Source organism: Bactrocera neohumeralis, chromosome 3 (genome assembly GCF_024586455.1).
Source record: "Bactrocera neohumeralis isolate Rockhampton chromosome 3, APGP_CSIRO_Bneo_wtdbg2-racon-allhic-juicebox.fasta_v2, whole genome shotgun sequence".
In the NCBI taxonomy this organism is placed as follows: Eukaryota; Metazoa; Arthropoda; class Insecta; order Diptera; family Tephritidae; genus Bactrocera; species Bactrocera neohumeralis.
The window spans coordinates 22,914,574-22,942,237 of NC_065920.1; the positions used below are offsets into that span (position 1 = coordinate 22,914,574).

A 27,664-nucleotide genomic window follows, 5' to 3' on the forward strand; every position below is an offset into this window, starting at 1 on the left:
TTCCTAAACATAACTGTTGAAGTTCAAATCTTCGTGGACCGCAAATAGTTGATGGGAAATTAAAATGACGTATACCCGGTCCGTGAAGAACCGAACTCCAAAATGTTCAATACGAAACTCATGATAAATTTCGTATTTTCTGAAGTGTTATTGATGAAAACGCAAAGAGAGTAAGGAGTGTCTGAAAAATGCTGTGGACGCACTGGTTCCGGAATTTCGTTTAATCACGACTAACTCTCCAAAACACAAAGTATTCTATTTGGTAATAGTTGATAACAGACAAGCACCTAAGCAAGACCGCATGAAAATGAACTTTATAAAATCAGATTTTAAGCACTCTATAGTAAACTTGAAGCCACCGTGCATTTTTCAGCACAACTTTAGGGTATAGTCACACAAATGCCTCCTACTGAATATACAAGTACAGCGCGAAACAGCCGCGTATGCAGCTAATTTCGTGGTGAATGCAAAAACTCCGCAGTGGGTATTACAATGGGCGAACAACGGATGCCACTGATAGATGTTCGGCGCATGCACGACGCGTTAATCATTTACATGCGACAGTCGGATTGGGGCATTGGGTGCGTGTAGTGCTCGCGAGCAGGCAAGCAGGTATGCTGGCAACATTAAAATTACTGCTGCTTGCAGGCTGACTAACTTTTATGCGTTGTCTGAAGCAATTCAAATTAGAAATTGTCATAATAAATTGTGTGAAATTAGGAAAAAAATAAAAAAATAAATAAAAAGGGAAATTTATGGAGGAAGAAAAGTATTCAGGCATGAAAGTGCTAGGCAAAAATTATTTTAATGGATATTTTTTAGGGAAAATGGTAAAAATTTGCAATTATTAATTCCCACATTTTACAGTAAATATCATTGAAAGGTGTAGAGTATATTGCTGGTAACTACTTTTACAGTTTCTTTCAACGTAGTCGTGGCTCAAGCAGCTCACCACTTCCGGCTAGATCAAGTATCCTCTGGGTAGCCAAGAAACATTAACTTGAAAGTGTGCTAAGGTGAGAAGGCGAAACATCCCCTCATCAGGGTTGTGCGCTGGGCTTGGGACCAGCCACGTAGAAAACCCTACCAAATAAAAGAGAAAAACTGCCTCGGATAAGTGACCCCCTTTCGATGACGGTCCCTGCAACCGTGTTAAAGATTATGATTTAAGGGCATGCACCTGGAACGTCCGGTTCTTTAGGAAGGTGGCACTGCACAGTTGGTTGATGTCTTCATTAGAGTAAAGGCTGACATAATCGTCGTGCAAGAAATGCGATGGGCGGAACAAGGACTGAGGTGATTACGTTCTTATGGCATTTACTACAATGGCCACATAAAGCAGCGCAAATTCAGCATGGGATTGGCGGTGGGAGAGAGACTCCGTCGCCGAGTAGTGGCATTTACCCTGGTCTAACCACAATGTGCATCAAAACGAAGTTCTTCAACACATCGCTGATTTGCGCCCATGCCCCGACGGAAGAGAAGGACGACGCCGACGTCGAGAAGCTGCAATCACAACAGACAGCCAAACGATTTTCGACTCGACTTGCACTGCTGCTCTCTGAGAGCACTCGTCAACAACTCTTACAGCTCGGTAAGTAAAGAGCTGCCACCCAAACCATTGGTTTTCGGAAAAAGCAAAAGAAGAGCTGGTACGATGAGGAGTGCCGTGTCGCAGTGGAGAGAAAGCAGACTGCCTAGCTCCCAATGTTACAATTGACCAAAATTCGTGCGGGATGGGATAGATACCGAGAGCTGAATATGAAAACGAGACACATTTGCGGACAAAAAAGAGAAAGGTCGAAATGTGTGAGTATGAAGAGCTTGCCAGCTGGCCGATGAGGGTAATGCACTAACAGAAGGTTTCAATACCGGAGCATACTCTTATAGAACCCCCAGAGGTGATCTAGGGACTAAGGCCCAAAAAACACTGAAAGTATGGACGGAGCACTTCTCCAGCCTGCTGAATGGTAGTGAAAACATAACACTAGGACTCCCCAATGGAGCAGTCGTTTAATTGCCCAACCATGTGGAAGTTCGTACAGCAATTACCGATCTGAAGAACAACAAAGCGGAATGTATTAGCTTCTTTGAAGAATATGGTTCATTAAGAAAATATTAAAGTCTTTATACCTTTGAAAACAGAGGCCCAACTATAATGATGTATATATGGCTCAACGAAGACCTCCACTCGACTGTATGTGTATATATAAGACTTTGAACACTGCTTTCTTATGTTGGGTCTATAGCTATTTTCGTGCGGACTTTTTCTTTTTATTCAAATTTTTTACGTTGATCGAAAAAAAACTCTAAGTATTACCCGTCAGAGGCTATAACACTTTCCCATCCTTTTGGGAATTTTTGTATTCTATCTTAAAAGAACTATGCCATCCAGCCAGTCACGAAAGAATACAGCTCAGTTTTGATATCCTGTTCTGATGTGAACCGTATCTTATAACAGAGAGGGCAGTCTGCATCGGCCGGAACAAATGGTAGTCAGAAGCGGCAAGGTCTGGGATATAAGGCGGGTGGTGGAAAACTTCCCAGCCACTGTTTTTCAAATGGCTTTTAACAGGTCTTGCAACATGAGACCGAGTGTTGTCTTGATGGAAAATTATTAACTCGTGTCTAGGCGCTTTTCGGCAATAGCTGGCTTCAATTTCATGAGTTGTTGTCGGTAGTGTTCCTCAATTAATGATTTCATCTAATTTAAGAAGCTCAAAATACAACACGCCTTACTACAGACCTCATCAAACACGGAGTTTTGCCTTAGTGTCATGGATATTCGTGTATGCTATTGATTTGACTGATTGGCTAGGCTTCAGATATGATTTTTTGTGTCTAAGTGTGTTGCCGTAATGTATCTATTTTCATTCCCAGTCACAATCCAATCCAAAAACATGTATGCAGCTACTTCTAAACGCCTGAAAAAGGCTACTTAGGCAATTGACCAAGATTCTGCACGCTCTTCTTTTATTTGACAACAATCTTCATCGAGTAATGCTTCCAATTCCTCATCTTCAAACTTATTAGCCGCCCAGGACGTTCTTCATCTTCGAAGCCAACACCTTTGGTATATTCGGTCAACTCGCCCATGTTCATCATAGATTTACACCAAAGTACAATAACCTGCGGCTGAGGTTTTCTTCATACCATATTTAAGTAATGAAGAAGAAATCCCCTCAACAACACATTTTTTCAGGCACAAAGTTCGACATATTTGATTGAAAAAATGTCTTATTTGCGCTTCAAATGATTGTTTTATACTGAAAAGGTCGCACAATGGCATTAACTTTCCAACGCATGTTTGGAATATTGAAACAATGGAATAATTATTACGCTACTCCAACTCTTGGCAAACCGCACGAATATGTTTATAGACCCAATATACACATCTAACATATTACTACTTCACTCTAAACCCAATTAGCCGCTGGTCAATCGTCTTTCTCCGTTTTTGTTATCCCAACTTACTTTTCCTTAGATTCGATTAACACACCAAACCGCTAAAGTAATTAAACTTTTAGTTATTGGATTCTTGCCCCCAAATGTATTCAGTATTTTCAAATTATTTATCTATGAACAGTGATTACCACTATCTCAACACTTTCGGCCAAAATAGAAAGCATGATAACAATAATAAATACAACAATGCTAAATCTCCACAGATTCATATATGTATATAGGTATATATGAATAAATACCGTTAGCGTTGCCTTTGGTGTATCAACAGTATCTGTGTAGTGGTGCCAAATGAGAATTCGTTTTAGGTGTGAAGTGGGTTGGTGAGTTTAGTGAAGTGTGTGTGTAAGTGTGTGTTGGTGTATGGAGTCCTATGTTGTTCGGGGTCGAGCAGATAAGAAACGGCAATACATGAATCACTGACTACCTTTGGGAAATTCTGTCGGTTATTTGTAGTCACTGTGGGTCACCTTGTTAAACAGCAAATTAATTGCTTGCGGTATTTGTTTGAAATCCACATTAGCATATTGAAATGATATTCAATTTTACCGATAAACTGATTTAAGCGCAACCACATTATGGGGCAATGTGTCGATGGAGATTAATTCTTAAATTAACGATTTGGTCAAACCGAAAATTAAGGTGTTAAACATTAGGATTGAGTTTTATATACATATTTAAGGTTACACGAAATGTTAGATTTAGAGTAAAGAGTATTACTAAGGTTATCTGATTAAGGATAAGTTAAAATTCAGTTTGGAGTGTTAAGTTTAAGTTTAAACTCAACCACAAGATAATATTCAGAAGGTAACGGTTATACTCAAAGGAGGAAGAATAAATTAAGACTTTAAACTAAAAGTCACCAAACCAAACTACCAAATTTGACCCGGTCTGACAAAACAACTATTAATTCACGTCTCATCACCAGTAATAATGTATTTGATACGTTGTCAAGTATATCTTTTCCGGTTTTTTGGTACTAATCTAGCATTGACACGTTTCATAGCCAAGACATGAACCAAAATTGATTGAATCGATCCTTAAAACATATTGATATCCTCTTCTAAATGCCTATTCTAACAATTTTTTACCTAGTCAAACAATTTTTTGCACTGTTTTTTTGATGTTATCGTCATTAGGTGGATTGTATGGCTCTGATCCAACACTCAGCTCTCATAAAGTAAGTTTTTGATGATTTCACGATTTTCGCGGAATTTTTTGTGTCACTGAAATATATATAATATAGACTCTCCAAAGCACTTCACCCACATTTAAACGATTATATAACCGAAATTCCATTGTAAACACAAAATTTCATGCAAATTCGTTGTTAAATTATTTTTCTGGTTGTACAGTTACCTTTTAAGGCTCACATAATCTAAAGATTATGTTAAGAATATATTTGTCATTACGATAATTTAATCTAACAATCTGATTAAGTTTAGAATGACTTAGAATTGGTGTCAAATTTTAAGGAATGAAATAGAAAAGTTAGATATTTCTCTACGCTTGTTAGGAATGTAGCATATGATATATAAGGGGTTACATGGGTTTACGGGTTTATGGTCTGATTAAATTCTATAACACCTCTAGAATATTATCTTAAATTTTCATGTTGATCCGAGTAGTAGTTTCAGAGATACAGTCTTGAGAACTTGTGCGCTTGAGGCTAGCTAAGCTAAGTGCGCCGTCTACAAACGTGTTTTTCTCGAAACTGTTCTTTTGAAGTTGGTTGGCAAGATTTCTCGAGAATGAAATCTTACACAGGCCTTTGAGATACAACTCTTAAAGTTCTTTTTTCGACTATTTAAAAACAGAGTCGCGAAATTTGCACGAAAATTTTTATTTCAATGTCTGCCAAAAATTCAATTTTCAGTTTTTTTCCTTCGTCCAAGTTCTAAGTTAAGGTTTTAACTAAAGTGCGTTTTTTTCACTTAAGATGATCTTGTAAGGAGTTATCCTGCCGATGCGGGCGCATCATTTTTCCAAGGGATCGCCGGAAATGGCATCGCAATGGCCTAGTTTAAAATATTGTTTCCAAGTATGTGTATATTTGTAACAATGCAAAATTCTAATAAAATATTTAATTTTATATGAGAAAAACATTTTGAAAAACGGTTGTTTTTTACCCGAGGAAACCAATGAAACCTCTTAACTCACACATAAGTTCGAAGCAATTGTTATCCTAATATATTTTTTAGCGCTGAAATCGACGGGTCCACTTAAAACACAAAATCTCTACTGAAGTTAATTCGCCAGAAAGTTGTATCTTTTTCTACACGAGATAGTAAGTTTGATATAAAAGAATACATGTACTAAGGAGTATGTAGCAATCTATTCATTCCTTATCAAATCTGGAATCCCTTACATAGAGATTTTTTGTCTTTTCAGGAAACAAACCAAGTTGTAAGATCGTGAAAAAACGTAATACGTCTTCTTAGATAACTACTAGCCATTCCGGCGAAGTATTAGGGTTCTTGTGCCAGATTATCCACTGATCCCGCACGCTCTTCCTACGGTATTGTGCTATTAGATATTGGATTTTCGGTACCCTTGAAAAAATACAGACGGTTCTGAAAAATTTGGACGAGAGCATACACAACCTCTCGATTGCCATTGAACTGAATTGTAATCAGGCACATAAAGGAATTGATTAGATGGTTTTTTTGGATGGATTTGGATGCTTTCAGATGGGATTCTATTTTGTATTTCAAGCACTGTTAGCACTGTTTACTCTGCGGATGTTTCGGAAAATACTTTGTGTATTTAAGTTATACCTCTTTATACATGACTTATGCAGTTTTATACCTTGATAGATCTTTCCATAAAGCTTTGATCTCCCTTCCAGATCGTTGTATAGGCAATACTTCGATTTACCAATATCGATCAAGTTTTCGCGTAACAGCCGTAATCTATTCTTGGAATCCCTTCCTCTATCTCATTGCCCTCAATGCTCCTCGGCTTTCCCCATAGCAAAAGCCCGACAGCTTAAAAGATTGTATTATGACTAACTCTGTACAGTACCCTGCACCAATTCCGTAATGTATTTCCGAGCCATCCGTATAAATGATTGATGTGTTGCTCATAGCGTATACTTCTTCCCTGTGGAAAACCTCTACATACTTCCTTGGACATTCCAGCATCGCTTCATTCTGCTTTTAACCATCTAGAGACCTAGAGGCTTTTGACGCAACGCTGTATAGCAGAATCAACACCTATTGACTCGTAACTATTTAGAATAGATACCGAGAAACGTCATTGAATGCTACAGATATAAAGAGGAACACTCCAGGAACGTATTCCTTACATTCAAGAACCATTTTATGTTAAATACCAATATAGGCAGCGTCTACGGATCTGCCTTTTACGACTTGCGCTTTGGACAAGCTTTTAGGAGGCGCTGCGGCCGTGTTATGCACGTTCAAGATTTTTTCTAATGCTTTAAGAAAGGAAGTTTAGCTTAGAGGCCTGAGAGGTTGAAAGCTACCCTAGCCGCTCTTCATGAGTACTGCATATAGCTGAACTTTAAGCCCCTCTAAAGAACAAAGCACAGTTTGCAACATGGCTAGAATAGTTCCATATTGCATATTACATTTTATTCTCTGTAATGATGTACTTTATTCGAAATTTTACTGCACTATTTCCTTCGAAGCTAAAACTAAATGGATTCTTATACCCAGGAAAGTACGCACTAACTTTTCTTTTTAATAATCCCTCACTTTCTGCGTAAATAACTGTTCAACACAAAACATTAGAGCATATATCTGCCATACAAACGGACCGAAAGCAATATATAGATCTTTTTATATCCTTTTATACTATAAGATATGCAGTTGTGAAGGAAATGACAGCTTAGGTGCAGCTGAAGTTAAATTTTATCTTGTGTTTTTTTTTTTTTTTGGAAACGAACGAAAAAGTACACCACGACTTTACCTTATCAGCCAGCGAATCTCACTCGAGCATAACAGCTACGCTCTGAGTGAGCAGAACCTAACTCATGGAAACATAATTAATTTGTCTATCTAGCATGTGCAACCTCACAGCTCGAATTAACCTAGAACTTTGTTAACATTTTGCGGTTTCACAAACAAACAAACACACGCACACAAACATAACACAGTTGGAGAATAAGAGAATATAATTTGTCGTACTGGTCGCCGACGTATTCACCAAACCAATGAGCTCGCACCTGCCTGCGTTGCGGAGCCGGCACTATGGCAACCGCAAAATTCAATTTTTCATATGAACTCACACGCAAATTTTTGGGCGGTCGGCGCGGCAAATGCGGAGACCAAAGCGACCGCAGACCCCAAAAACCGCTACACAGCTGAGGACTCATGTCAGCGTTGCCGACAATATCAAACAGTTAGCTTGTCAGCGGACAAATTCATATAATATATAGTTCTACCTACACACATACACACACACATGTCATGTATACATTACGTGCAACAACAAAGCCGCGATGTCAAATCACAGAACTAAATCAAGCAACCAACTAAGGGCGCAACCAAAGCGCAACAACACCAACACCAGTGCAATCCTTCAACGGCCAACACACAAATGTCGCGCGCTGTCATAAATTATAAACAAATTACTAACAACAAAAACAAAAAACAACAAGAAAAATTATTGCACCGAAGCTATAATACCCTTCATACTTTCAAGTTATTCTTAAAAGAAATTGATTTTCATAGTTTAGTTTGTAGTTTGTATGACAGCTATATGCTATAGTGATCCGATCTGAACAATTTTTTCAGGTATTATGCCATTAACTTAGAAAATAACGCAAACAAAATTTGGTGAAGATATCTTGTCAAATAAAAGAGTTTTTCATACAAGATCTTAATTTTGATCGTTCAGTTTGTATGGCAGCTATATGCTATAGTGATTCGATCTGAACAATTTTTTCAGGGATTATGCCATTAACTTAGAAAATAATTCAAACAAAATTTGGTGAAGATATCTTGTCAAATAAAAGAGTTTTTCATACAAGATCTTAATTTTGATCGTTCAGTTTGTATGGCAGCTATATGCTATAGTGATCCGATCTGAACAATTTTTTCGAGAACTATTTTGTTGCCTTGCACAATAATCTTTACAAAATTTTGTGAAGATATCTTGTCAAATAAAAGAGTTTTTCATACAAGATCTTAATTTTGATCGTTCAGTTTGTATGGCAGCTATATGCTATAGTGAGCCGATCTCAACGATTTCTTCGAAGATTGTACCATTATCTCAGGCAATAATTCATGTCGAATCATGCCGAATTTGGTGAAGATATCTTGTCAAATAAAAATATTTTTCATACAAGATCTTAATTTTGATCGTTCAATTTGTATGGCAGCTATATGCTATAGTGATCCGATGTGATCAATTTCTTCAGAGATTGCACCACTGTTTTAGGCAATAAATCATGCCGAATTTGATGAAGATATCTTGTCAAATAAAAGAGTTTTTCATACAAGATCTTAATTTTGATCGTTCAGACGGACAGTCAGTTCGTCACATGATCAGGTCATATACTCGTATATATTTTATAAGGCCTCCAACATTTACTTTTGGTGCTGCAAACTTCATGACAAACTTTATAAACCCTGTTCAGGGTATCACACACACAAAGAAAAAACCCTGTCACCAGCAAATGCGTGTAGTATGGCGTGGCTAACGGGAAACGGACGAACTTAACCTCACAAATGTAATATAATGAATTTTATGCAACTCGGAAACAGAGATTTTCAACGCCGCCAAAACAAATTCGTAGCATAATTAAAATGTAGTCGCTGTAATTTTGTTTCACTGCGGTCGTTTGGCCGGCCCGGTGCCTGTGTGGTGCGTGTGTGCCGCAACCGCGGTGGCATTTTCCGTTATTACGTAATGTTTTTAGTTACATTTCGCCGAAACTAAATATAAATATAATTTTACAAATGCGTGACTTTCGTGACATTTGTGACAGCGCGACTGCGGCGTATCGATGCAGTCGATCACAGTAGTACTCGTCACATGCGGCGACAATATGCGAGCGCACTCATACGCCATGGTGTGCCGCCGCCGATTTGCTTTATTACATTCGCGTTACAATTACTATTATATTTTAATTGTTATTATTGTAGGAGAAGGGAGCATAATTATGATGTGTGCAGTTGGTGGTCCGTTGCAGAGTTGAATAGACGATAAATGTTTCGAAATTCCACAATCCAGTGATGTTTACAATAAGCGTTTCACAAGTTCATTTAAGTACTGAAACACGAAAAATGCTTTAAATGACAGTCAAAAGTGTGGATTGTATATTGTAAACCTTATAATACTAAAAACTTTATTGGAAGATACAAACTGACTACTGTTTCGAGTTGTTTCTGAAAAAGTAATCTGATTTATAGCTGTAAAAATCACAAATAAATTAAATCTGAAGATAATTGTAGAATTTATCTAAGGCAAATAAAAAAATATATTTTCAGAGAGAAAAATTAAATAGAAGCTCATAATGCGAAGTGTTTAGGACTTAATGAAGTTTTCAATCAGGCTCAACCGTTCCACAAGTTCAATTAAGTACCAAAATATGGAATATCTTCCTTTTTATATCATTATTAGTAACTAAAAGGGCGGGAATACTTTGATTCTCACTTCGAAAAATTGCTTTACAGTTATATTGAGAGAAATTCTGTGCAGAGAAAATACAATAAATGTGTGGTGTGTGGTCTCCCTTTTTGAGAATTGGGCAGAGCATACTTAAATTTCAATTCTCGGGTATGCTTTCATCCGATCATAATCTACAAAGAAGGTAATGCATGCTACTTATTAACTCTTCGCCACCATATTTAAATAGCTCGATCGGCAATCCTTCGGCTATGGCTCTCCTTCTTCCGCGCTCTACGTACAACGTACAGCAAGTGGGTATAAGATGAGTTGTAATTGAATTCAATGTGACCTCACCAGCTGCTCGACGCATGCACTCAAAAAAGCAAAGATAATTCACTTCCACATTACAAAAAAAAACAAAAAAAAAACAAAAATAAAGTTTTCGTAGTCTCTTAATTACTTTTATCTTTTTGATTTTGCATTTAGTAGTTTTGAGATTATTCCACTCAGTGACGTTGGTATTCATTTGTGAATTCTGACCAACTTTCTGAATTCATTTAAATGCACTCTTTATGTAAATATATCTATGTGTGTGTGCGTGCAATTCTCTGCCTTTTCTGTGATGCATATGTATGTGTGTGTGCGGCTGGGTATTTGTATGGGACAAATGAAAGCGAAAAATTTCTACGCTCTTGACAGAATGGTGTTTAAGTTTTGCAACAAAGTGAAAAACTCAAAAGGAAAATGCACACAAAGGTAATCAGATTAATTTTAATTAATTTAACATACAAGAAACACAACCAACTACGCATGTATCTATGCTGATCTCCTGCAAGTGTGCTTGCGTGTGTATGTAGTTGATGTAAAGAACGCTTGCACTTTAGGGCCAACTGCCACAGTCACAAGTGAAATAAAGTTGGTGCAGCAACGCAGGGCACATACTCACATACATATGTATGTGTATGTGAAGGTGATGAGAACTTTCAAGAGCTGTATGATACAGGGTGTGATTTTGGAAAATAAAATTAAAATCCTCTGCTAAAATTAAAGCCTTCTAAAGCTCTTTTAGGAAAGAGAAGGAAAATAAAGGAAACGAGAGGAAATGCAAACGAAAGCAAAAACAATAGGATTTTTTTTCGTCAAACCGAACTCAAAGAAGACTAAGCATAGAAAGAAAAATATACGAATTTAAAAAAGAAAGCATGGATAGAAGGTGATAGAAAGAATAAAGGACAAGATTGCATCAAATGCAAAAAATGAAATAGAAAATGCAAAAAAAAATAAACGAAACGAAATCATTATGAAGAAACTAACGTTGGTTGCTCGAAGTTTCCATATAAGAACTTGATTTGGGTCTTTCAATTCATAAGCTAGCTATATGATATAGTCGTACTACCTGGTAAAGTTCTTCGAATATCGCCTTGCCTTGAATCGATCTGAACGATTTCTTCGGAAATTGCACAATTTTTTGGGCAATTATCGCAGCAAAATTTTTTAGGGGGTTAAAAGTTAGAAATTTCAAAAACTCAATTTTTTAAATTTTATTTTCTTAATGTACATATATTTAAGAATACACACAGAAAATTTCATATCGTTCCGTAAAATATTTTCGAAGTAACACGAAAATTCGAAGAGGCGTTCCAAACTTTAAACGCGTTTTTCCAAAAATTGGTGTTATCAAAGTCGGTGATCAACTTTACTCGAAAACGGATAAACCGTTAAGTCTCAAATTTTAGCACGATCTTCTCAAATATATCTTTTAGTAACTGAACAAAAATTTTTTCCAACCGATAATTTTTTTTTATAAGCAATTTAAGGCCAAAATTTTGGTGAAAAATCGATTTTTTTTTTTTGGATAACCGATATTTTGTCAAAAAATTGTGTTTTGCTTATTCCTTCTTATTAGTTAGTAGATTTAACATTACTTTAACGAAATCTGTTTGGTTTTTTAGTTTTAGATGATCCATTTCAGAGATATAGTGATCATCGTAAAACGTCTTTTTTGAGAGGAGCTCCCGGAGTTCAGCTGTAGTTCTTTTCCAAATAAATATTTTTACTAATACAAAATATTAAATTACAGCCAAAGGTACAAATTTTTGAACAATACGTTTAAAAGTTTTCTAAGAAAAATTCTGGAAAATTCGTTTTTTGGAATTTTTAACTGTATATAACCGCTTAAGATATCTCGCCAATTGAAAAAGTTTCTAAACAATAACTTCATTCCGAATTTGAAGCTTTGTATATGCTATAGTGATCCGATATCGGCGATTCCGGCAAATGAGCAGCTTCTTGGGGAGAAAAGGACGTGTGAAAAAATTCATATCGATACTTACAAAACTGAGGGTCTAGTTCCCAGGGCATTGTGACCTATCTCAACGGCTTTAAAGAAATACCAGTAATCAGATAATTGGGGATCAAATGACTAAGCAATATTTAACGAAAACCTATACAATGCATTGATCTATGCATGCCCAGATCCATACAGTTTTCATTACATTTTGAGCTACTTTGAACCTTCCAACAACAAAGCTTGGTCTACCTTTGGTTCACAGAACTAAGCATGCAATTTGTTTGGGTACCACTTTTTTCCACATCGGAACTCCTCTATGTAATAATTATACCATTAACCAGAACTACAACAACACCCTTTTTAAAAATACTTTGCGAGCAAATATTATAATAAATACGATGATGCTATTACGATGGTTTCTAAACAGCTAACAAAAGCCGAGGTGGCTTCAGCATGCCAGCATGGAGAAAACGATAATACGAGTAATAAGTTCAGTAAAAGTCTGCTATCGAAAACAGCGATTTTTTAGCCTCACAAGTTCTTAGGACCACCGGCTGTAGACAGCTGACGCTGCGCAAACTGATACATATTCAGTTGGATGAGCCGCCGGTTAATGCGTTGAGTATGGCTTCCCAGGCAAGCTCATGCCGCTTGCGATTACACGATATTTTATTGTATTCCAAAACCTAAATCGGTTACCGCCTAGGCTTAAGTCAAATTCCAATAAGTTCCATTAAATTTTGTGTCCATTAAATTTTGTGTCCGCAATCAAATTTCTGGTGACGAAACGTTCAGAAAAGAGGCCTTCGGTGATAATTGCTTGTCGCTAGCAAGATGGCCAGGACGGCCATCATCATCAACTGTTGATCAATACGTCAATAAAATAATGAAATTGGTGTGTGAGAATCACTGACGATAAACAGTCAAAGATCTTACTGGCGGCGTTGGAATATCGGAAGGATCAATGAAAACCATTTTGGAAGATCATTGGGCCTTAAAGATTAAATTAAAATTAGTTCTAAAATCTCTTAATTTTTCGAAAAACAGTATATTGATTTGTTATCGTCTGTGAAACAGTGCTTCCCGACTACTAGGATGCCTTAAAACTTATTATTACTGGCTATGAGTCTTCAAACTATGCTTACAACCCGGAAACAAACGTTCAGTCGGCCAAATATAGTGGCAAAAGTGAGCCGATGCCGAAAAAACCACGTCAAAGCAGTTCAAAAATCAAGATTATGTTGACAGCTTTCTTCGATTGTCGGGGTGTGGTGCACTCCGAACTCCTTCCGATCTGCAACCGTCAAGAAGGATTAATGAGCGCTATGCGTCGCTGGCGCCGGAATTATGAGCCGACAACTCTTGGTTTTTGCACCCATATTGCATTGATCTTCGTGAGTTTTTCACCAAATTTTCAACCAATATCGTACCGTGATCAACATATTCGCCTGATTTAGCTGCGTGACTTCTGGCTATTCAGGAAAGTCAAACGACCGCTCTGGGGAAACCATTTTGAGTATTCCGGAAATTGACTTTAAAAACTGTTTCTAGGATTGGAAAAAACGTTAGCACAAATGTAGAAGGGCCAAGGGGAATTAATTTGAGGGAGATGACAAAGATTTTGAAGAATAAATTAATGATTTTTAAATTATAAATGAAAAATATATAGACAATTACCCAGATTTCAACTCGTTTCGTCATACAGAGATAGGACCAGTGTTTTAAGCTGTCCGATAGAGGTCGCTAATTAACCTATCAATTAATTTAAGCGTCTTTTGCAGGGGAGACTCAGTCTTCCGGCTATAACCTCGTCTCCAACTATTTGAGCTTTCTCATCAACAGGAACCTTATAGACAAAATAAAGGTTCGGTTATCCTTTTTCATGTTTTACAGTATTCTACGTATATGTGGCAAACTGGAGGACCCTGTATATAAAAATATATATTTAATATATACCCGCTATGAATAAATGCGTGCGTGCAGCGGGCAAACTACTCGGCGCTTTTGTTGATGTTGCAAGTATACTTTTGTCAACATGGCAAAAGAGTGCGACAGGAACAGGAGCAGGAACTGTGCGGCAGCAATAAATGTGTCAGCCGCGAGGAGTAAAACTTGGGCACAGCGCAAAGTTGCGCCAAAAAGAAAACTGTAACGAAACAAAGTGTTGCGGAATGAGATAAGAAGTGTGGAGCTGTTGCAAGCTGCAACTGTTGGGTACACAAAACCGACTGGAAGACACACATGCAAGCACGCGCATTTATGTATAGCTGAGTGTGTGCAGCTTCACCTGAACATAAGCTGATGCGTGGGTAGAACACACAAGTCACGCAGCCATGTAACATACACACATACACACTTAGCAACATGAAGACTGTGCGGCGTGTCATTTAATTAATTTAAAGAAAAAGCATATCAAGCGACACATCCTTCAACTCTACACCGCCTTGTGCCCCACTCAACTGCGTTTACACGCTGCCGCATGCTCACCTCAGCGCAGCTGCTGCGACATTGTTTGACAAATTGCAGCAAGTCGGCAATGTTGCTGCTCGTGTACAATGTTGCTGGGAAATTGCAGCTGCAATTGTTATCGCTTTTATTGCTGCTTTTGTGCAATCGCTCCAAGTAGACGACATATAAACTTGCTTTCCATTTCATTCCGTCCGTCCGACCGTCCATCCGTACATTCGTCCTTCAGCTTATTCGTCCACTCTGGAATTGAGGTCGCAATAACTAGCAATCGCAGTCTTCATTGTGTTGGTCTCGAGGATTATACACGCAAGCAAAGACGCGTTTCAGCTCGGACGCCTGCAAGTAGCTTAAGAGGTAGCGCCACGCTAATAGCAGCAACAACATTCGTACGGCAAATCAGTATTGTCGTACCTGGAGCGCCTGCGGACATTCTTAGCTCAGTTGATTGCGCGTAGACGCGCGAGTGGATTTTCCCGCTTTGTCAACGAAAGCACGCAAAGCTCCGGGGATGCGCTTACTACTGTTTAGAGGTAAGCAGCGCAATTGCTTTCCGGATTTATTTTTTTTTACAATTATTGTTATTGGTTTCTTGTGTAGGCGATAAGAGTCTGCATTTTCCTCTAATTTTTCAGTTGCGACAACGCTTTGATTTGCGAGAAAAATCTGTATTAGTCAGCAGAAATCTTAATTTATGTGATCTTTCTGAGGAATCATAAGCTTTTGCAATGGTACATTGGCCTGAAAGTTGCTTAGCTCACAGGTCAATTGAAAAGTCCCCGGCCGACGATACACTGCTTATAACGACCCTAAAACTTTCCCATACCATTTTTGTAGTATGATTTGTTCTTTCCTTCCAAATAGGCGTCAGTATTGGAGACCACCTCTTCATTCGATGAAAATTTCTTCCCAGCGAGCATACTTTTGAGATCTGAGAACAGGAATGCCGTTTTTTCGGCGATTTCATCTTTCAAAGGGGCCAATAATCCTGCTGAGAGTCCTTCTTTTTTCAAGATAGTAAATAGCAATTATTCCATGCGCATCCCAAAATACAGACGCCATAACCTGCCAGTCACCTGTTGAATTTTTCCATGCTTTGGAGCGGGTTCATCGTGTGCAGTCCATTCGGATGACTATTGATTGGACTACGGATGTTTTATTCATTGTCACATATCGACGCATAAACTCAGTTTTATTACGCTTGAACATCTCCAAACACTCTTTCGAATCATCAACTCGTCGTTTTTCACAGAACTTTTTTATACCCGAATATTTGCATACCTTGATGGTTTATTTTCCCGGGACAGTGTACGGAAACTCGTCATCAAGCTAAGTGCTTGAAATTTTCACCAGTATAGTTAATCACCGCAGACAGAATCTGGTAGTAATCACTTTATTCCAGGTTAAGGATTAGACTTTAAGTTAGATTCATAAGAGCCTCTGAACCAAGCTGACGGAGCTTAGGAGCGTCATTGTCGATACGTGGGGCCTGCTGTTGTGTAGGTGAAACACAGTTCTTCTTCTATAGGCTGTTGTTGTTATGTTGTATGGTTGAAAAAATTTGCTGAAATAATTTGAAGGAATGCTGTCGAGTTGACAGTGCTTGGTCGGATAAAAATTTGGGTCCGTATCCGACTGTCCATAGCTTCTATTGGCCAAAGCTGGCCACTACTGAGCCATTGCTTCCTTCAAACGCTCCAATTGTTAACAGTACAGGTCGGAATTAAGAATTTGGCCTTACATAAGTAGCTCATAGTAGACGTTGTAGATTTTCTTAACGTTCAATCCTGTCTAGGCCACAGTTTGCGCCGGCTCACCGTATTCGACAACGATCGTTTCGTTAGATGTTGTCGGAGGTCTCAAGTTACCCACTCTTTATTACCAGTAATCATCTGCTGAATCGGTTTTATGCGATTCGCAGACGGAAGCTTGGTTCATAAGGGGTTTTACGAAACTCAGTAGCACCAAACACGAGATATAAATCACTAAAGTCATCTATTGGAGACATAATGGATTTCTTTTTACTAGACCCAGTAAAAGAAGTTTTGTCATAAATTCAATACGGCGCCAGCTAGTGAATGATTTTTATACTCTCGCAACAAAGTTGCTAAGGAGAGTATTATAGTTTTGTTCACATAACGGTTGTTTGTAAGTCCTAAAACTAAAAGAGTCAGATATAGGGTTATATATACCAAAGTGATCAGGGTGACGAGTAGAGTTGAAATCCGTTTATCCGTCCGTCTGTCCGTCCGTCCGTCCGTCCGTCCGTGCAAGCTGTAACTTGAGTAAAAATTGAGATATCATGATGAAACTTTTTACACGTATTTATTGGCTGAATAAGAAGGTTAAGTTCGAAGATGGGCAAAATCGGCCCACTGCCACGCGCACAAAATGGCGGAAACCGAAAACCTATAAAGTGTCATAACTAAGCCATAAATAAAGATATTAAAATGAAATTTGACACAAAGGATCGCATTAGGGAGGGGCATATGTGGACGTAATTTTTTTGGAAAAGTGGGCGTGGCCCCGCCCCCTACTAAGTTTTTGTACATATCTCGGAAACTACTATAGCTATGTCAATCAAACTCTACAGAGTCGTTTTCTTCAGGTATTTCCATATACAGTTCAAAAATGGAAGAAATCGGATAATAACCACGCCCACCTCCCATACAAAGGTTATGTTCAAAATCACTAAAAGTGCGTTAACCGACTAACAAAAAACGTCAGGAACACTAAATTTTACGGAAGAAATGGCAGAAGAAGCTGCACCCAGGCTTTTTTTAAAAATTGAAAATGGGCGTGGCGCCGCCCACTTATGGACCAAGAACCATATCTCAGGAGCTACTAGACCGATTTCAATGAAATTCGGTATATAATATTTTCTTAACACCCTGATGACATGTACGAAATATGGGTGAAATCGGTTCACAACCACGTCTTCTTCCAATATAACGCTATTTTGAATTCCATCTGATGCCTTCTCTGTATAATACGAGTATATACATTAGGAACCAATGATGATAGCGGAATAAAACTTTACAAAAATACGGTATTTGAAAAATATATAAATGACGGATAATGAAATCTCGATTATCACTTTATCATGCGAGAGTATAAAATATTCGGTGACACCCGAACTTAGCCCTTCCTTACTTGTTTCAAGTACAGTTCTCCATTCCGTTCCAGTTAATTGAGTAAAACCAAAACAGATCACAAATATAAGTTTGGCTGATATCACACGATCTTGCTGGCCAATCGACCGACCCAAAACGTGAAGTTATCTGCTCATCAAAGTTTTTTTTCAATAAATCAATTGATTGATCCGATGTGTGGGAAGTGTCGCCATCTCCTTGTAACCAAATATCGCCAGGAACGCGTGCTTTAATTTCAGGTATCAAATAGTCGGTTATCATGGCGCGATAACGATCGCCATCGACGGTTGAATTCCCACCAGTATCCAGTATTTTTGAAGAAATATAGACCGATGATTCTACCGGGCCAGAAAATACATCAAACCGTTGCTTATTCTGGATGAAGTGGCAGCTTTGAATATCTTCAGATTGCTCTTCGTCCCAAATGCGACAATTTCGTTTATTTACATACCCATTGAGGCAGAAATGGGCCTTATCGCTGAACAAAATTTGGCTCGAAAACGTCGAATCTTCTTGGAACTTTTCAGCCCATAGAGCGAAGCGATGTCGCTTTGGAAGGTCGAGCGGCATCAATTCTTGCACAAGCTATATTTTGAACGCTTTCAATTTAAGATCTCGATGTCATATACGTCAAATCGTTCCATACGTCAGCCAAGTTGCTGCGAACGGCGCCAAATCAATTTTCCACGTGATCTATTCGGTCGAATATTATCCAAGATGGACGATGAACGAGATGAACGATATTCAGGCGTAAGTCTTTCCACGATAAAATGCGAAACAATACTGAACACAACTACAGAGTCAGAGTGTAACCACCTTCAGACTGTTCGCGCAGCTGTCGCACTGGAATCAGCTGTTAATAAATTTGCTGAATGACAGTTCGGAGTATTGTTCACAAGTGTACAAAAGCGTTTTGCCAAAAGTGAACGCAAAAAAATTGATCAGCGATAGAATTGAAAAGTCCGACCGCAGCATCCGCCACATATTGAAAAATGAGCTCAAGGTCAATCCTTACAAGTTCCAAAAGACCCATGATCTCACACCGAAGCAGCAACAAATAAGACTTGAGACAGCGAAGCAGTTGCTTCGCTTGGCCGAAAGCGGTCAAATTCCAAACATTGTGTTTTCTGACGAAAAAATTTCTCCAATTGAGCAATTCGTAAACTCTCAAAACGATAGGGTTTACTTGACCGACCGCTCATACGAGAATCTAAGTCATTGGTTGGCCACCAGGAGGCAGCACCCGCCACAAATAATGGTTTGGGCCGCTGTCACCGCAGATGGGCACTCTCCAATTGTTTTCATCGAGCCTGGCGTCAAAGTAAATACGACATAATGTATTATCGGGAACATTTCGGTCGCAAACCATGGACGTTTCAACAAGACTCAGCACCATCTCACAAAGCGCGAGTGAACCAAGAATGGCTGAAAAACAACGTTCCGAACTTCATTACGACCACACAATGGCTCTCGAATTCACCAGATACGAATCCAATGGATTATTCTCTCTGGGCCATTTCGGAGAGCAAGGTCCGAAGTAAAAAATACACCAGTCTCGAGATGCTGAAGAAAGCCATTGTCCGTGAGTGGGCCAAAATACCGGCGAGTCACTTTCGGGCAGCTGGCAATTCGTTTTTTGACCGTCTCAAGACCATAGTTAAGGCAAAAGGTGATCATATTGAGCAAAAGTGAATTGGTCCTGAACTTATGATTATGTTCACACATGTTGTACTTTAAAATAAATAAAAATTAATTTTCCAAACCGAATTTATGGTTTTTTTAATTGGTTACACTTCGAGAGCCGGATCCTGTAGCTTGGCACGACTCACGCGTATTCGGTTAAAAAAAATGCTATTGAAAAAAATACCTCTACTTCGATCACCCGCTATCAAAATATTATAATCCATATGGTGCAACCGTCTACAAAACAATAATAAGTTGATAAAATTTTATCGAAACCATACAAACGGGTTAGGCAACACGTAAGTCTCAAACAAACATTATTATTTTTTGTTTTAATTTTAGATAAGGAAACTTTTGTCTGTATGTACATACATATGTATTTTCATTAATCGTTTGGAATTACGAACATAAAGAATAGTGTGTTCATTATATTTTAAATAAAGTCGTTTACCAGTGCACGAGTACCAGTTTAATTATAAATATATATTTATTTATATATTGTTCATACATATTCATATGTATGTTGTGGTGTGTTACTTGTAAAATACTAAACAAAAATAACAGCAACAGGGCTCAAAAATAGTTATGACTCAAATGAAAATATAGCGAAAAGTGAATGTTGTGCTCAGCGACAGCGAGCCGACTGAGTGTTAATTTGTCACTGCCGCCGTTGAGACGGTTAGGTGGCGAAATTATCGAGTTGATGTGAGAAAGCTGGCAACAACATACAAATCTAAAATGTGCATATATATTATATAATTGTAAACAAATGTTTATATTATAAGAGGCTTCACACATTTTTTAATATTTTTTTTTGAATCTTTCCCTCTCAAATACTTGTATTTATACTTGATGTAAAGAAATTTTCTCCAATTGGCCGTATTGTTTACCTCTAAGAGGCGCTATTTTTATTTTAGTTTCCTCTTCAATTCACATACGAAAAATCTTTTACAATATAGAAGATACAGCCAAATCTATAGAAGGTCGAATTTTGATCGCCGGAGAGCTAAATTCGAAAGCCATAGAGCGGGGCATGCCAAACACGGACACGAGAGGACAACGCATTCTAGAAATGCCTATGCGGTTTGATTTAATAGTGTTCAATACGTGGAACGCAACCACTTTAAGAAGATCGGGATGCGAGGAATATACACCAGACATTACCTCAGCATCAGAGCACATGACAGGCTCACTAAAGAGATGGAGAATCCCAGAAGACTATACTGGCAACGATACTCAGTATATATCCTTCATGATCGACAACGGAATAAACGCCACACAGAAAAGGAAAAATACATGGACACGAAAATGGAACGTTTGGTAATTAAACACTCCGAAATTAATTTCAGAAATAGACTAGCATATTCCGCTTAACAGCTCTCCCAAAGTTGTCAGGAAAATTGTGTTGCACACTATGCTTCGTATAAGAAATCAATGCCCAAGACTTCACTGAGAAAACTAAAGCAATAGTTTACTGGTGGACAGAAGATATCGCTGACCTAAGATGCACATGACAGAGAAGCAGCAACCGAAGAAGCCGTTCAAAATTAATCGGCGAAAAGGAGCTTAAGCATGCCGTTGAGGCATGCAAAAAGAAAAAATGAGAGCAACTACGCGAGGATGTTAACAAAAATCCCTGAGTACTCGGGTATAAAATAGTTATGAAGAAACTCAGAGCTCGAACCAAGCCACCTGACTTAAACCCTGTCAAAATGCATTCTTTCTCATCCAAAAAAGAGTCGGGGGAACCAAAACAGACTATAAGACTTTCAGAAAGCTGAAAGATTTCCTGAAATTTGGAAGAAACAACATCTTGTCCTAATCAGAACAGGAAAAGGGGATTCCAGCTTGCCGCCCACTATACATGCTCGACACAGCGGGAAAGCTCTATGAAAGACTACTTAAGCCTAGACTGGAAGCGGCTATCAATGCAGCTGGCGGACTCTCCCCCAGATAGCACGGTTTTAGACCCGAAAGGTCAACTCTAAGCGCCAACCGAAGCGTCATTTAAAGTGTAGAAGTCGCATAGCATAGATGCCTCAAATACAAATGAATGGTTCTGTTTACGACTTTAGACGTTCGAAACGCCTTCAAGAGCGCGAAATGGACGGAAATTATCGATGCTTTGGAAAAAAATTTCAGAATTCCCGATTTCCAAAATGCTGTGGTACAAAGCTATCCAAGTAATAGAAAACTGCTGCTCTAGAATAGAGAGGGATGTGGCGAAGTGTGTTCAATTTAACGAAAATCAGTTCTGTAGTTGAGGAGTTTACCACGGACAAACGTAGTTCGTAATTTATATGTATACTAGGGGATCCGGCCACGCGTTGCTGTGGTATACATTTTATGGCGTCTATTTAAGAGAGCTTTCACTGTATTCTTTATTTATGAATTGTTTCAAATCCTATCCTCTAAGTTGGTTCGAACTGGACACAGGCTGCTAAATTTTATTAAAATCGGTTCAGAAGTTTAGAAGTCCATCGCGGACAAACAACGTGACACGTACTTTTTATATATTAGGATATAATAGTAGATACTAATTTATAAAAATATTTCAACAGTTGAAAAATGTATCCAAAATGGAAAAACTAGTATCTTAAATAATTAGTCATGGTTCGAAGATAACGAGTAAATTGTAGGATTAACTAGTTTATTCGAAAAAAAATTGCAAAAATGTCATAATAATTATAATGTAGAAAAAAAAATTTTTAACGCCACAATTTTCACCTTGTTAACTTTCGCCGATTGGATCCACATTTACTTGACAGAATTTGATAAACTCATATACTATACATGTCATGTCTACGTAATACATACCTGAAATTATAAAACAAAAATCAATTAGATCAGAAATATTATACATATGTATGTATTATGTACATTTTTATGATATCAAAAAATAAACATTTCATGAAAAAATATTTGCTTTATATTCTTAGTTTTATTTTTTGTAAACACAAAACAGATAAGCGGAGTTCGAGCGCACCTAAAGGGAGAAAAATTAACAACGTCAAATTTTAAATGTTGACTAATTTTCGCTAAAGCAAGTAAAAAATTCAAAATTCAGGCATAGTGAGATATTATCTGTAATATATCTTAATGAAGCTTGATACATATATGTACAGAATCAGACATGTGGCACGCCCATAACGCGGCTTTATGCCGAAATACGTAAAGAAATGTAATCTGGCAATACTGCTCATCTCAAACTTATTGAAGCAGGTTTAAAGCGTTCATAAGGCTTTTAAAAGCTTTTTATATAACACATCACATTTCAGCACGTAATACTATAGTGTCAAATCGAGCATTCACCACAAATACCACCCAACAGCTTTAGATGTTGATTAGTTCAAAAAGTGAACAATTGACGTAACACCGCTCACTTTTACGAGGAATTCGGGATTCCGATTTCATAATTGGTTTGAACAAATTTTATTTTATACCTACTCGACGTACCCTCTCAGCGCAGTTCAACAGTGAAGAAAGTCGAAAAGAAATCACGCATTCAATTAAGGTCAATAGACCTCGTTTTATACATATCGATCAGTATTGTAATATTTATCACGTATTAAGTGCTTAAAAACAATTTCGATGTCAAAAACTAATAAAATCGTTACATAACCTCCTTGCTTCCGGATTTACCAAGTGTGACGAATTTAGATTTTCTGACTTCCTTAATCCTAAAGTGGTTTGTTGCAAAAAATAGATAATATTGGTTACAGCTTCTTCTGGGATCTCCATTTACCCAATATTATTTTTATAGTTTTTTCAGTAAACTTCGCTCCATAAATACCTACCATATATATTATTAGTCATAATTGAGATAGCTTCGTGAAATTATTTGAGGGTTGCTCTCTTCATCATAATATACTATTTGAAGTTAAATAGTAAAATTAAATCGATACATAGATTCTTCAAGTCTCCATATAAATAATATTGTTATTTCCACCCTTCTGTCAAAGAAAGGCTATTGAATCACCAAAGGCTACTTGGATCACCAGCTATATATAATATGTATGTACATATCTAAATTGGGCGAAGTTAAGATGTTAAAATTTATATATTATATTTAGTTGAGTCGTTTTGTTTAGTTTGGACATGCCCATTCTTCTAGTCCTCATATACACACGAACTAGTGGCTTGGTTTTTTTAGATATTGGTCTGAAAATTTGCAAACGTCCTTTTCTCACCGAGAAAATACTCATTTAATGGATCTGCCAATATCGGACTACTACGGAGGCTGCTATATATATTTCTGGCAATCTGACATTTCCATTGGAAAGTTTGACATTTTTTAGCATAACATCACTCAGAACGTTTTGTCATTTAATCGTGAATTGTTTTATTTACAGGGAATTAAAAAATTCATCTCGGCCAAAAAATGGAATAAACTCGTGAACATTTTCGTGCGATCATTTTTCACAACTTTCGACGTGGATTATCACGACAAGAGTGCATTGATGAACTAAAATCTTTGTATGGCTATGAAGCACCATCCTATAGCACTGTGAAAAACTAGTACAACGAATTCAGTCGTGGCCGACACTCGCTCAAAGACGAATTCCGTGAAGGTTGTCCAAAAACAGCCGTTATGCCAGGAAACATCGATGCCGTACGTGAACTGATAATGCAAGACCGTCATGTAACATACCTTCAGATAGAGGCATGCCTATGCATTTCTCCCAGCAGCATACATTCGATATTGCGTGAACACCTGGCCGTAAAAAAGGTTTGTTCTCATTGAATCCCGCACAATTTGACAATCGCTCAAAAAAAGGCTCGTGTGGATTGGTGTAAAGAAATGCTGAAAAAATACGATCGCGGTGCTTCAAAAGACGTTTATAAGATCGTCACAGGTGACGAATCATGGATCTATGCGTATGAGCCCGAAACAAAAAAGCAATCGACCGTGTGGGTCTTTCAAGACGAGCCAAATCCAACGAAAGTTGTTCGTGGAAGAAGCACTTCGAAGCAAATGGTCGCCTGTTTCTTCGGCAAAACTGGTCATGTGGCGACTGTTCCGCTTGAGCAACGTTGGACGGTCAATTCTGAGTGGTACACCACCATTTGTTTGCCTGAAGTATTCGGAGAAATTCGAAAAACGAACAAGAGAAGACGAATCATTGTGCACCATGACAATGCGAGCTCTCACACATCGGCTCAAACCAGCGCCTTTTTGACCGGCCAAAACGTCGAATTGATGAGTCATCCGCCGTACAGCCCTGACTTGGCACCCAATGACTTCTTTTATTCCCACACATCAAGAAAATAATGCGTGGTCAACGATTTTCGTCGCCAGAAGATGCTGTTGAAGCATTCAAAAACCATGTTTTGGAGGTGTCTCAATCGGAGTGGAAAAAGTGCTTCGAAAATTGGTTTGAGGGCATGCAAAAGTGTATAAATCTTGATGGAGAATATTTTGAAAAACAATAAAACCATTTTCGTTGATAAATATTCCAATTTTCATTATTAGGCCAGAAATATATATAGCAGCCCTCGTATAACATATAACTGCTTTACAAAGTGCACGATCAAAATCATGCCTTTATATGGAAAGCTTCTTTATTTGTCGATAAGAACGTATAACCGATATCTCCAAAAAATTTGGCATGGTTTATTGTCTATAGCATTGATGCAATGGCCAAAGAAATTATTCAGATCAGACCACTAAACCATAGTTGCTGAACCAACAGAGGTCATGATCAAGTCTTTGCTGGTACGACTATTTTATTTGTCGAGATATCTTCATGAAATTTGACACAGATTATGACCCAAGACATAGCCAAAATCTCCGAGCTAATTGCTTAGATCTTCAGTATAAACTGATCTGAAACAAAAATAAGAGGAAAGGCTAAAAAGTTCGTTCACAAAAGAGTATTGCACTCATACGCCCAAGTTTTTTGGATAAAATTTGCAAACATCTCAAAACATGTCGCTCGAACTTAACTATTACAAGTTGCCTGAGTTGCCTCACTTTTGCTGAATTTTTTGGGTATTTTTGTCTCCAAAATTTCTGCCAAGCATGTCAATCGCGTAATTTCTTTTAAAAATTCATAGCGCAAAAGCGTGTTTAACTGTTTTCACTTGCGCGCTAAGTTGTTATGCAGCAAGCACATAGCAACAAAAATACATAGAGCAATAACGATTCAAAAGCGCCGTTGATGACACCATATAAAATGAGCGATGATGGGCAGCAGGCAGCGGACGAGGCAGTAATGACGTCGACAACGCTGTACACAATTAGCTGACTGACGAAGCGGCTGGCTGCTAATCGCTTTATCAGAACGAAAATAAGTAATGTGCAGTGTAAACATATGAAAAGAAATTGTTGTTGTGCATGTGTGTTCTTATGTGCTTAGTTATGTGTACATAGACATATATGTTCATAAATGAGTATATGGCATATGAGGGTACACATGGGCCTTCATGAGCTTAATCACATTTGAATTTTCAACAATTGCTCGCTATCATTGCAGCACATTGTTATTATTGCCATTGTTGTTGTCGTCTATATTATTGTCGTTTATATTGTTGTTGTTATTATTACTGTTGTTGCTACACTTTGTACTTTCCTCCAACGCGAACTATACATGCCATTATGCCATTATCGTCGGGCTATGCTGCGCTTCTTCGCTGTGGTCAAAGTCGGAACGGGCTGCTACTCGCTTCCACAGCCCGAACACCCAACCACCAGCACGTCGCCAGTCATACGCCAAGCGTGGCACAGCGCTGACGCTTATTGCTATCGATTTTTCGCCGCTTGAAAAGTGCGAAAGTGAAACGCGCGCAAACTCGTGCTCGCCGAAATTTCGCATTGAACTGTCAGTGCAAATGTCAGTTTGCAAGTGCAGTTGACGGAGAGCGCACGAGAGCGAGAGTGAAAAGTGTGCAATGTGAGAGTTTTGCTGATGCATCAGCTGTCATTTGTTGTTTGTTTACAAACGGGCTTTGAAAAAGAGTTGCAAAGTGTGCGGTTTTCAGGCGATTGACAAAGTATCGTTCACCGTAATGGCTGTAGTTGTTGTTGCTGCTGCCGCGCTTGTGTTGCACCAAATGTTGCGTGTTGCTGTAGGTTAGTGTTGCCTACTGTGTTCGTAATTATTGAGCAGTTTGTTGAAAATCTGACATTTCGCCGGAAAACAAGTCGGAAGTGAGTGCCAATAAAGTTTGCGGCGTTTTTCGGCAAGACGGCAGCGACAGCGGGAGCGACCGCCAGGCGTTAAGCCCAGAAATACAGCTGTATAAGTGGAATTAAAAGCAAAATCGGTGCAAAAAGAAATCAACGCAAAAGTTTACTGTTATAAAGCGATGAGTGGGTGTGTGCGTGTGTGTGTGTGTTTGGCAGACCTGCGGTTCGACCCATTAACGTGCAAACGCCAGTGAAATGTGTTATAAAGCACAACAATAATGTGTAATGGAAAAGAATAAATGCAAAGCGAGCGCATAAATGCTGGCGATTTGGAACGGAAGTATCATTTGCGGCCATTAGCAGCGTCAAAAGGTGCTGCCGACGCAGCGTCCAGGGCGCAGGCAGCAATAGTGACCGCTGACAGTGCAAATAAATCTCACTCTTACTTAGTTTATATATATATGTACATATGTAGGATATGGTCGGTGCGGTGGTCGGCACACTTAGTAGCCTTAATAATTCAATGAAAATCAAATTACAGTTAATTGAGAAAGTCACGAGAGCAACGCATTTGCAAGCGAATGAACGGCGGCGGCAGCAAGCAACAAAAATGCACGAAAACCATGTCAGAAAACAACAAACACGCACAACAAAAACAGCAAGCAAGTGGCAAAAACAACAAAAGTAGCAAAAGCAACAACAATAACAAAAGTACCAACAACAACAACAAAAGTAATGCTGCTCAGAGCAACGCCAAACACAGTATGAAATATTAAAAACAAAAATAAAACACAAGCAACAACAATAACACTGTGTGTGTGTTGCAAATTGCTCACAAGTTAATGCCGCACCCAAATTGATAGTTGAAACTTATGAAAAATTGCCAAATAAATATTAAAAGTA

At 38.2% G+C, this 27,664-nt stretch overlaps 1 protein-coding gene and 1 long non-coding RNA gene across 3 annotated transcripts in view; both read left to right on the forward strand.

Moving 5' to 3' along the window:
- LOC126754034 (protein cappuccino) overlaps window positions 1–27,664 on the forward strand; it is a 122,498-nt gene that overhangs the window by 18,323 nt on the left and 76,511 nt on the right. The window lies entirely within an intron of this gene.
- Window positions 26,357–27,497, forward strand: LOC126754035 (uncharacterized). The gene is made up of 2 exons (XR_007666250.1): window positions 26,357–26,525; window positions 27,303–27,497. It is a non-coding gene; the product is annotated as an uncharacterized LOC126754035 (long non-coding RNA).